This window comes from Cebus imitator, unplaced genomic scaffold (assembly GCF_001604975.1).
Source record: "Cebus imitator isolate Cc_AM_T3 unplaced genomic scaffold, Cebus_imitator-1.0 Scaffold48, whole genome shotgun sequence".
In the NCBI taxonomy this organism is placed as follows: domain Eukaryota; kingdom Metazoa; phylum Chordata; class Mammalia; order Primates; family Cebidae; genus Cebus; species Cebus imitator.
In genome coordinates, this window is record NW_016107363.1 from 1,259,495 (window position 1) to 1,271,318 (window position 11,824).

At 39.0% G+C, this 11,824-nt stretch overlaps 1 long non-coding RNA gene across 1 annotated transcript; it reads left to right on the forward strand.

Annotated features, from left to right (window-relative positions):
* Nucleotides 1-803: 803 nt before the first annotated feature.
* Nucleotides 804-11,388, forward strand: LOC108303514. The gene is made up of 3 exons (XR_001824875.2): nucleotides 804-1,090; nucleotides 9,662-9,764; nucleotides 11,344-11,388. It is a non-coding gene; the product is annotated as an uncharacterized LOC108303514 (long non-coding RNA).
* Nucleotides 11,389-11,824: the final 436 nt, after the last annotated feature.

The following is an 11,824-nucleotide window of genomic DNA, read 5'->3' on the forward strand; positions in this document are numbered from 1 at the left end:
ACTGGTTATTAAAGTGGTTGATCCTGGAGGACTGTTTACAACTGGAAATCTAAAGATTTTTCTCATCAATGTAAACAATAAGGACCCCATTCTTAGCTGCAGGTAAGATCATAAAACATAATATTTTAGTTTGACCTTGAAAATTGAATTTGAAAATGTTTTGAAAATTCATTATTAATTTTTTTTGTTTTCTGTGCTTGTTATTTTCTGAGAAGGAAAATAAGCAAGTGAGATGTAAACAACACTTTAAGATGTAAGGTTTTTTAAAAAGGGTTTCCTTAAAAACTGAAAGCAAAATGGTTTTAAAGTATAAAGTGTATTGAAATTGCAATGGAATGAGGTGATGTTAGTGCAATATGTTCTTAGTGTCTGACTTCTGCTGGATTATCTCTCTCTACCCTCAAAGGAGATTCTGGCTAATATTATCATGAAGAAATTTTAAAAACCATATTGAGGGTCAACAGTGATTCAGCATAAGAACCAGTAAGAAGCTGGTTCTTACGGAAGGATAAGAGCACAGCGATTAAGCATATAGGCTCTAGAGCCAGATAGGCTCCGGGTCAAATCCTCTGTCAGCCACCTTGATACTTATTTCTAAAACTTACCCTAATGTCTTACAATTTCCATTTCCGTGTCTATAAAATGGGGGCAAAAAATGGCCCTACTTCCTAGGGTTACTGGGAGGAATAAATGCAATAACTCTTAAAAAATGCTTAGGAGTCTGTCTAAACTGTAGGTAAGTGCTCAATAAATGGGTTGGTTGTTAAGCTCATGGCCACCATTTTCACTCTCATCATTGCAATCTCCAACCTCCTACTCTTGCCTTCACAAGGTGTGGAAAATAATACACAGCAAGCAAATGCCACTCTCATAATCTTTCCTTTTTAGACAAGTTTATTAAATATTGAAAATGCTGTCTCGAGTGTGACTTCTATAAACTCAACTCGGCACAATAAATTTGACATCACATTGGATGAAGAAATTCCTATTGGGAAGAGGATTGGAGTATGCCAGGCAACAGATGATGATAACCTGGGGGATTTAACCTTTGAACTTGATCCAAGGAATGATTACTTTGCAGTTGACAAAGGTAGGTTGAGAAATGCCCTTGGCAAATTATACATCCTACTGTATGCTATTACTGTATTCTGTTGGTCTTTGTATCTCCTCCACAGAGTTTCTTGGAGATACATAACAGTCGTCTTCATTTTCAGAACCTCAACATGAAGCACATAGTAGATGCTTCATAAACATCTGTTGAATAACTCTCTGCGAGACCCAATTCTTTGTTCACTCATGAGCTAACATGTGGCTCTTCATTTGCTGCAAAGAGGCAGTCCTAGCCCTTCACTTAATATACCCTTCTAGCATATCTTCTCAGATCTAACTAACTCTATGCTTCAGGTCCAATTTGATTTTTTTTTTTTTTTTTTTTTTTTTTTTTTTTTTTTTTTTTTTTTTTTTTTTTTTTTTTTTTTTTTTTTTTTTATGAGAGAGAATCAGATTGGACTTTCTAGAGTCACTCATTCATTCCTCATCCAATCAGCTGTGGCTGGAGCTGGGAGAGGATCAGTTTGTGTGGCATTTAAGGCTTCCTCTAGAGCTGAGTAAAGAAGAAAGATGGTCATCTTAGCACACAGGCCAGTTTAAGCCGTTGTAGCAGATGCTGTCAATATCCTACTCATACCTCCTCAGGCCTTAACAATTCAGTGCAGCAAGCTCAATTTCCACCTGCTAATTTCTTTGCTTGAGGTATTATTTGGGTCTGACATCTAGTCTGCCCTGCCCCATCCCCCAAGAGGTGTTGGAGAAATCCTACCTGCTAGGAGTTCTCAGTCAATGAATGAAGGGAACTGGTGCACTCTAGTTCTTTGCCTCTGTTGTGAGACAATTTTGAGTGTGCATTCTACACTGGTTTCCAGGGATCCCAGTAATATTAAGTTCTAGCTTCCCACAGTAGTGACTTGTTTGATGATGTACTTTTTATTGGGAGTTTTCCTTCCCTGTCTCACTTTCTTTATGCCACATAGCTCTGATCACCTCCCAAATAAACTGCCTGCACTCGAATCCCCATCTCAGATTCTGTTTCTAGAGGAACCCCCATATATGACAGCCACCATCCCCTCTTACCTGAATTAGTGCACATTTCTCTTAACTGGGCTGCTTCTTTCACCCTTACCTCCTCCAAGAATCTCCACAGAGCAGCTAGAATAATTTTTTTTTAAGTCAAATTGGATCATATTCCTCCCCTGTGAAAAATCCTCCTGGGATTTTCCTTTGCATTAGGAATATAATCCAAATTTCTTACCTCACTCCCAAGATATTTTCTCTGGCCCTTGTTGTCTTTCTCTAATCTCATCCTGTTCCATGGTCCCCTTGGGGTCCATTATACTGAAAGCAAACAACTAGGCTGCCTGCCTTGGGACATCTGCTCTTGTGTTTTTCAGGATCTGACCATTAGACCTTGTTTTAAAAAATCACATTACAGTTTTCATTTCCTTAATGTCTATTTGAATTTTTTGTTTTGATTTTCCACACTTGCTTAGTGTTTGTCTCCCAGCCCAGATTATAAATTTGATAAATGCAGTGATTGCACTTCATTGTGGCATATACAGAATTTAGCACAATTCCTGGCATATAGTTGGCACTCAATAAATGTTTGTCGAGTGAATAAGTGGATGGATGTGTGGAAAGAAGCACAGTGAGTTATGGTTCATGTTTTCATTTATCATGTTCTCTACTGGGAATGATCTCCCATTCACCACCATTTTCTTATCCTACATATGTCAAGTCCCAAAATAAGGGCCTTCTCTTCTGAAAAGTCTTTTGTGTTCCCCTAAGCCAAAAATAATTTTGTTTTTTATTACCAGCTAACATAATATGATTAATTAGTGTACTGTGGTGATAAACAATTAAAATTGTGCCTGTATTTTGAATCAGTTTCTTTTTCCCTCCCTCCCTCCCTTCCTTCTTTTCTTTCTTTCTTTCTCTCTTTCTCTTTCTCTCTCCCTCTCTCCTTCCTTCCTTCCTTCCTTCCTTCCTCCCTCCCTCCCTCCCTCTCTCTCTCTCTCTTTCTTTCTCTCTTTCTCTCTCTCTCTTTCCTTCTTTCGTTCTTTCTTTCTTTTTCTTTCTTTTCCTTCCCTCCTTCCTTCCTTCTTTCTTTCTTTCTTTTTTTTCTCCTTCCTTCCTTCCTTCCTTCCTTCCTTCTTTCTTTCTTTCTTTCTTTCTTTCTTTCTTTCTTTCTTTCTTTCTTTCTTTCTTTTCTTCTTTTCTCTTTCTTTCTTTCTTTCCAATAGTGTCTTGCTCTGTGGCTCAGGCTGGAGTGCAGTTGTGTGATCACAGCTCACTGTAGTCTTGAACTGGGCACAAGTGATCAACCCACCTACACATGGCTAACTTGTAATTTTTATTTTTGAAGAGATTGATCTCACTATTCTGCCCAAGCTTGTCTCAAGCTTCTGGCATCAACTGATCTCCCCACCTGAGCCTTCCAAAGCGCCAGGATTACAGGCGTGAGCCACTACACCTGACCTGAATCTATTTCTTAATTCTAACGAATGGGGTATAATTTTCACCTTAGCTTTTGCATTGCTACATATGTAATAAAGTAATTTTCAAAATGACAACATGGGCCAGATTGTAGCAAGATGTGCTGTTTTGTTACAGAGCATGGTACTGTGGTTACTACTACATGCCTTGATGTGGAGAGAGCTGGGTTTGCAAGTGTCCAGTCCTTCTCCATTAAGGCTTGTGACTGTGACCAGCGGTGTGCAGCAATTCTAGTAACTGCCTATATCCATGGCATTAATGACAACTCACCTTTCTGTGATCGGTACCTCATTAGGTGAGCTGAGATGAGTGGGCAGGGGCAAGTATTCGGAGTGGGTAGAGAGCAGAAAGATTGCCATATTTATTGGCCCAACTGGCCATGTGGTTAATCATCAAACTGACTCTTGTTCAGCCTCAGGTCATTGTTCTCAGAAATGACCTGTTGGGCCTGTTTGTGTTAGTCCATTTTATGTCACTGTAAAAGAATACCTGAGACTAGGTTATGTAAAAGAAAAGGTTTAATAAGCTCATGGATCTGCAGGCCTGTTCAAAAAGCATGGTACCAGCACCTGCTTGGCTTTGAGTGAGGCCTAGGAAGGTTTCACTCATGGCTGAAGGCAAAGGGAAAGCCAGTATATCATATAGCAAGAAAGGGGTGAAGGTGTCACACCCTTTCAAACAGCTAGCTCTCCTATGAACTACCAGAGTGAGAACTGGCTCTGGATGGGTGGCACCAATCCCACGGTGCATGAAGGATCCACCTTTATGACCCAAACACCTCCCACCAGGCCCCATCTCCCAACATTGGGAATAATATTTCAAAATGAGATTTGGAGGGTCCAAACATCCAAACTATATGACTATTTATTACTGCAAGTTGGGTTTCCCGAATCTGAAAGTACATGGTAAAAGCTTGAATTCTGGAACCACAGACCTGGTTCTATCCCTTTTCAGCTGTGTGATCTTTGGTAATTTACTTAAGCCTTTGGGTTTTCAGTTTTTTCTTTATAAAATGGGATAATAATAATACTTACCCTGCAGGATTGCGGTGAAGAATAAACATTTATTCTTCCACAGTTATAAATCCACTGTGACTACAGAATGGTAAGGATTACCTCTCTTGACCACACCATCCAGATGTTCCAGGTTGGAAAAATCCCAGAGAATTATCTGATTCCCACTCAAGACTTCTCCACTGAGGCGACGTTCTTGATCAACTGCTCATCTCAAACAACTGCCCAGCTGGGTTCAAAAAATACATAATCCTAGAAAATTAAAACAGTCTTACCAAATTCATAGACCCTTTTGGGAAATGGCTTCCTAGATGGTACTCCAAAGTTGATACGTCTGCTCCAGGATAAACAGGGCATCTACGTGCATGCATTACCCATGGAAAATGCATTATATTTAAAAATAATATCCATCTAAAGGGATTTTTCTTCTTAAAAAATTAAACAGGCACACACTCAAGGAGGAAATTGCAAAAGATATAGTAGTTGCAAAACTCTTGTGTCATGATCTTGATGAGCCTCCTGATACAATCCATATGCTCCTAGCTCAGGCCCAGTTGGTTCTGGACAACTCTTTGAGCAAGTGCCAAATGCTGAAAATGTCATCCAGGTGAGAACCAGTTGCTGTAACTCCAGAGATGGAGTCATTTTATGGCCACAGTTAAGATGGTGCTGGTAGATTCAGCAAGAGGAACTCTGAGATAGCACAGAGTAATTCAGGGCTCCTCTGCTGTCTTAAAAAAATATTTTTTTAGAAATAGAGTCTTGCTCTGTCACCCAGGCTGAAGTACAGTGGTGTGATCATAGCTCACATAGCCTTGAACTCCTGTGCTCAGGTGATTGTCCTGCCTAAGCCTCCCCAATAGCTAAGACTACAGGCATGTGCCACCACACCCAACTAATTTTTAAAATTTTTTGTAGAGACAGGATCTTGCTGTGTTGCATAGGCTGGTCCTGAACTCCTGGCTTCAAGCGATCCTCCCTTGGCTTTGCGGTCCTCTGCTGTCTTGCTGGAAGGCATTTGGACAAGTTCTTTACTACCTTGCTGCCTGCCATCAGTTTCTCCTTCTTATAATAAATAAAAAGCACCAAGTAATTTGTGTCCTAGTTAGCTGTGGAAATGAATCAAAGGGTAAAAAGCACACTGAGTTCCTTAGAGTTAAGTCTGTGTGACTATGTGTGTGGCAATGGCTCATTCTTCTGGCATTGGGAGCAGTTGATCAGCTCCCCTTTTCTACATCCCCTGGAGATTATACACTTTTCATTGGCAGATGATGGACACAGTAAGTTTTCTTTTTCCTTTCCAGCATGGAATTCTGTCAGGGAAGAAATCCCTCCTTCTAACTTCTATTTCCATAGGTCTTTATTTCAAAGTGCTAATCCTTGTTAAGTTTCATAACCCATGTATCACCAAGCACCTTCCCCACACATGGTGGGGAAGCCACCATGGAATACATGGCTGAGACCATTGGTAACCTTTTTCTTTCTCTGTCCCTAACCCCAGATTTTCGTGGCAAACGCAATAAGCTACAAGCTGAGCTTTTGCATATATTGTGAACTTTGGAAGCTTAGGCACTGAGCCAAGAGATTTCCTGGGTTGATACTCATTTTGAAATACAATGCTAAACTCTTACCTTTTAAAATGAAGTTTGGATGAAGATGGAGGTTTTGAAAACATGATGCTATGATTTGGGCCTTCATATGTTCACTTTATATTGGAATAACTATCTCCACCATTACCCCCCTCTAATTTATTTATTTATTTTTTTTGAAAGAAAAAAAAGAGAGAAAGAAAAATAAATAAATAATATTTTTAAAAAAGAATGGAGAGGAAGAAAGATGAAAAGGAAGAGGGAGAGAGAACGGAAGTGTTGCTTTATTGCCCAGGCTAGAATGCAGTCTAAAAATGGGTATTGAAAACCTCTTTTATACCAATAATTGTGCTTAATAATGGAGACAGGAAAAAATGAGGGAAGAAGATAACAAGCAGCCAACCAATATTTCATTTAAACCTGTAAGTAGGCGTGATGTGGTGCTAATAAGAGTGTATATTTTGTGTATTTAAAGTGGAGAGTTCTGTAAATGTTTATTAAGTTTACTTGTTCCGGATCTGAGTTCAAGTCCTGGATATCCTTGTTAATTTTCTGTCTCGTTGATCTGTCTAATATTGATGTTGAAGTTTCCCACTATTATTGTGTGGGAGTCTAAGTCTCTTTATAAGTCTTATGTACCTGGGTGTTCCTGTACTGGGTGTGTATATATTTAGGATCATTAGCTCTTCTTGTTGCATTGATCCTTTTACCGTTATGTAATGTCCTTCTTTGCCTCTTTTAATCTTTGTTGCTTTAAAGTCTATTTTATCAGAGGTGAGAATTGCAACTCCTCCTTTTTATTTATTTATTTATTTTTGCTCTCCATTTGGTTGGTAGATCTTTCTCCATCCCTTTGTTTTGAGTCTTTGTGTATCCTTGCATGTGAGATGGATTTGGATGCAGTATACCGATGGGTTTTGGTTGTGTCTTTTGATTGGGGGATTTAGTCAATTTAAATTTAGGATTAACAATAACATGTGAATTTAATACTGCCATTTGATGTTAGCTGGCTGTTTTGCCCATTAGTTGATGTAAATTCTTCATTATGTTGATGCTCTTTTTGGTATATTTTTGGAAAGGCTGATATTGGTTGTTCCTTTCTATGTGTAGTGGTTCTTTCAAAAGCGCTTGTAAAGCAGGCCTGGTGGTGATGAAATCTCTGAGTATTTGCTTGTTCACAAAATATTTTATTTTTCCTTCGCTTATGAAGCTTAGTTTGGCAGGATATGAAATTCTGGGTTGAAAGTTCTTTTCTTTAAGGATGTTGAATATCGGCCCCCACTCTCTTCTGGCTTGTAGGGCTTCTGCTGAGAGATCTGCTGTGAGTCTGATAGGCTTCCCTTTGTGGGTAGCCGGACCTTTCTCTCTGGCTGCTTTTAGTATTTCCTCCTTCATTTCAACCCTGGTAAATCTGACGATTATGTGCCTTGAGGTTGGTCTTCTTGAGGAATATCTTTGTGGTGCTCTCTGTATTACCTGGAGTTGAATATTGTCCTGCCTTGCTAGGTTGGGAAAGTTTTCCTGAATAATATCCTGAAGAGTATTTTCCAACTTGGATTCATTCTCTTCGTCACATTCAGGTACACCTATCAAACGTAGATTAGGTCTTTTTACATAGTCCCATATTTCTTGGAGACTTTGGTCATTCCTTTTTATCTTTTTTTCTCTAATCTTGTCTTTTTGTTTTATTTCATTAAGTTGGTCTTCGACCTCTGATATCCTTTCTTCTGCTTGATCAATTCAGCCGTTAAAACTTGTGCATACTTCGCAAGGTTCTCGTGCTGTGTTTTTCAGCTCCATTAATTCACTTATATTCCTCTCTAAATTGTCTATCCTCATTAGCATTTCGTCAAACCTTTTTTTCAAAGTTCTTAGTTTCTTTGCATCGGGTTAGAACGAGTTCTTTTAGCTCACAGAAGTTTCTTATCACCCACCTTTTGAAGCCTGCGTCTGTTAATGGAACACACTCGTTCTTCATCAGGCCTTGTTCCATTGCTGATGAGGAACTGTGATCCCCTGTAGAGGGAGAGGCATTTGATTTTGGGTATTTTCAGCCTTTTTAGGCTGGTTTCTTCCCTTCGTTATAAATTTATCCATCTGTTGTCTTTGTAATTACCGACTTTCTAATTTGGTTTCTGAGTGGACGTCCAACTTGTTGATTCCCAGCACTGGAATCTGAGCAACCCACTTCACCAGCCAAAACAGCGGCGTTAAGATTGATGGCGCTTTTCTGACTCTGCACCAAGAACCGCCGCGCCAGCCACAAGGGTCGCGCTGGCAACCCAAGGAGCTTCTCCGCTAGGAATCTCCTGGTCTGTGAGCAACAAAAATTTGTCTGAAAGTGTGGTGTCCTCTCGTTCTCTGCGTTTTCACTGGGAGCTACAATCCCGAGCTGCTAGTGATCAGCCATCTTGGATCTCTCTCTAATTTATTTTTATATTTGCATAATTATTCCACAGATATTAAATGTTACTTATTCCTAAGAGCTTTATTTTATTGCCATAACTGGCTTAGTTTTTCCTGCTAAGGGCTTGCATTATAAATTGTACATTCCCTATCAAGTCACCTGTTAGACTCTGTTGTAATTGCCTCCTTCATTGTTGGTCTTATTAGATTGTAAAATTTACACATTTCTAAGTGGTTTATTTTTGTGTATCAACACCTGCTTGGTGCATAGTGAGTACTCAATGTGCTTGAATGGATGGACAAATGAGTCAGATTCTAAAATTTTTTAAACATAGTTGTTCCTGAACACCTGGGTACTTGATGTCCTATTGATCCATTCCAATTTATGCCAAGTGAGATTCTTGTCCATGCTATTAAATTAGGGCTCTTTTCAAGTCTCTGATGGGGACTATCTTACTAACTGCTATATGCCTAGTGCCTACAACTGTACCTGGAACATAATTAGTACTCAACAGGTATTTTTAAAATGATAAGGAAACATCATAATAAGAATAACTTACATTTTTTATAGTGCTTTATCACTTATAGGGTACATTCAGAATATTTTCTCTCTTTTTTCCCCACACTGAAGTTTGGAAAGAAACAAAATATTTTATCTTTTTAAATATTTTGCCTAAGGCCACACCATTAACATGCAATAAAGACAAGATACAACCCATAGCCATGATGCTTTGTCCAAAAGTAAGCTACACTGGGAAGAAATCCAAGATGTGCCTTTGTTTCACAAAAATACCTGCTTTTATGTGTTGTTCTGTGTCAGTCTTGGGCATATTCTGATACCATCCCTGTGAAATGAAAATGGTGATATGCTTGCCTTTTCCAGAGTGGTGTATTACTTGAAACATGTACATTTAGGTGGGTGTGCAGGGACACATTCCTGTAATCCCAGCTACTTGGAAGACCAAGGTGGGAGGATTGTTTAGCCTAGGAATTTGAGAACAGCCTGAGGAACATAGTGAGACCCCCATCTTAAAAAATCAAAACAGAAAACATGTACATTTAAAAAATTTGGTCATTTTTACTGAAATAATCTTGTTTTACAAGGTTGCTAAAAACCTGGACTATGAAGACCCAGAGATAATTGCAGCTGGACATACCTATGAAATGATGATTTCAGTATTTGATGACCTACGTCCTTCCCATACAGGTAATCTGGATAAACTTTTCAAGAAGCAGTAAGTGTCTGTGCTTTAGACTTTTCAATTTAGATTTTAAAATGTAAACATTCATTATACATGAGGCAGTTTTGTGAAGTTAGGTGAAGGAGGAAGGGAAGAATTAGGTAGACTCATGTTGGAAGTTTTCATTAGACCTGGGAAGTCTCTTTTGCCTCTTAACAATGCCTTAAGGAATACGCAATTTGTAAATACCACTCTGGCTAGAGATCCTTGGAGGTAGAAGGGGCAGGTGATATGTAGGCCTAACTCTTATGCTTTACACTGGAATGACTTTATGCCTAGTAATGCCAGACACTTCTCATCTGAAAAGAGCCAGATATTGGGCAACATGTAGTCTGAACATATAGATAATAGGATGTTTTAAAAGTATTTTATTTGAATTATTTTGTATGATATATATATATAAGCCATATTAAAGCAAATTGTGAGTTACTTGCCAAGTTCCACAGCTCAGGCCCTTCACGGAGGTGCGGGGCATGGTTACGCCTCTCTGCCATTTGGTCTTTTCATAACTATCCCACCATTTTGGGTCAGCCTGTGTTAAAATGAGTCTTTGGCACAGTGAGATTAAGTCCACCCAGGTTGTATGATCATAAAACGCTTGGTATTTGTGGATTTAACAGTTGTAGTTTTGCTCATTGTGAACCACTCTTTGGTACATATTTGAATTGGGAGCTATAGATCTAAAGCAGAGTACTTAGAGAGAGGCCCAGTTTAGTTAAACACCTGACACCTGCTTCCCTTTGCTTGTTATTCTACACATCAGAACATACAAGTGCCCCAAAGGGTCATTTACATATCCACCTACGTGTTAGGATTTTAAGAGTGAATTTGTTGGCTATAGAGGTATTTGTGAAAATAGGAATTCTCAAAATTTTCTGGATACATTTGTTATTAAGGTCAAGCATCTATTGTATTTGGAAAATATGATAATAGGTAATCGAGGAGGTGGTTAGCATCAAAGATATACGATGTGGGTGTTTGGGTTGCAAACATAAGTTTAGTAGTAGAATGTCAGCTCTTGGTAAAGGAGAGCCTAGAATGGGGTGGCATTTGAGTTTATTCTCTTGTGAGAAGTCTGAATCATTGGTGGTGATTGCTGGATCATTGAAAAGGATTCTGAGATTGCATCAGAGAGCAATGAGAAAGAGTGCTTTGTCTGTCATGGATGGATAAAAGTGGAGTGATGATCTATACATTTGCAACCAAAGGGAACTTAATGCTAAACTTAATATGTTTGCAACACATCTAGGGCTCATTAAGTCCCTCTTGACTCACTGATAGAAGAGTTTTAATGAGGCTAAGTCTACAAAGGTGATTTATATACTTAAATTACCCAACCACGTGGAAAGGTGATGTTTAAGGGACAGGGACTTTAGCATGACATTATGCCCAGAAGTATTCTAGTTGTGGTTTCTGTGTTGCTAACTTGTGTTCTCATGCAAGAAGCCTATATTGTAGCCCAACTGACCTTTCAGGATGGATACTTTTCCTTGCAGCTGCTCACATTGATTTTCTAATCAAAAAAGAATCTTTCCCTCTCACCAGATTTGAGCCTTTCCCCAATACTGAAGAGGAAAGGCATTTCTCACAGTAATAAATTCCCGTTCTCTCTAGTTCTCTTCACACCCAACACATTCAAAGGATGTGAATAAAGGATGCTTGCAACGCGGCGCAAGTGGTTCAGTACATTTTTGCAGGCCAGCCAATTAGTATAGTTTTGAGTGTTTATGGATGCAGTAAAAATCATGGCAGAGATATAAATGGCATATGCTCTTGCAACACATAAATGGCATTCATTGTAGGAAATATAGAGGCTTTAATGTAAATCGCCTGTCTTCGTGGAATGGTGCTTTTAATCTTTCTTGCAGGGCATGAACACCTTTGAGATTCTGTTAAGAGCTGTGAATCCTATCCCTCGAAAATTGCACGTAACAACACATACCAAAATACAATGAATGTCACAGATTCCCTGAAGTAAAGGTTCTATGAAGCCCAGATTAAATTTTTTTGTTTGACACACATGGCG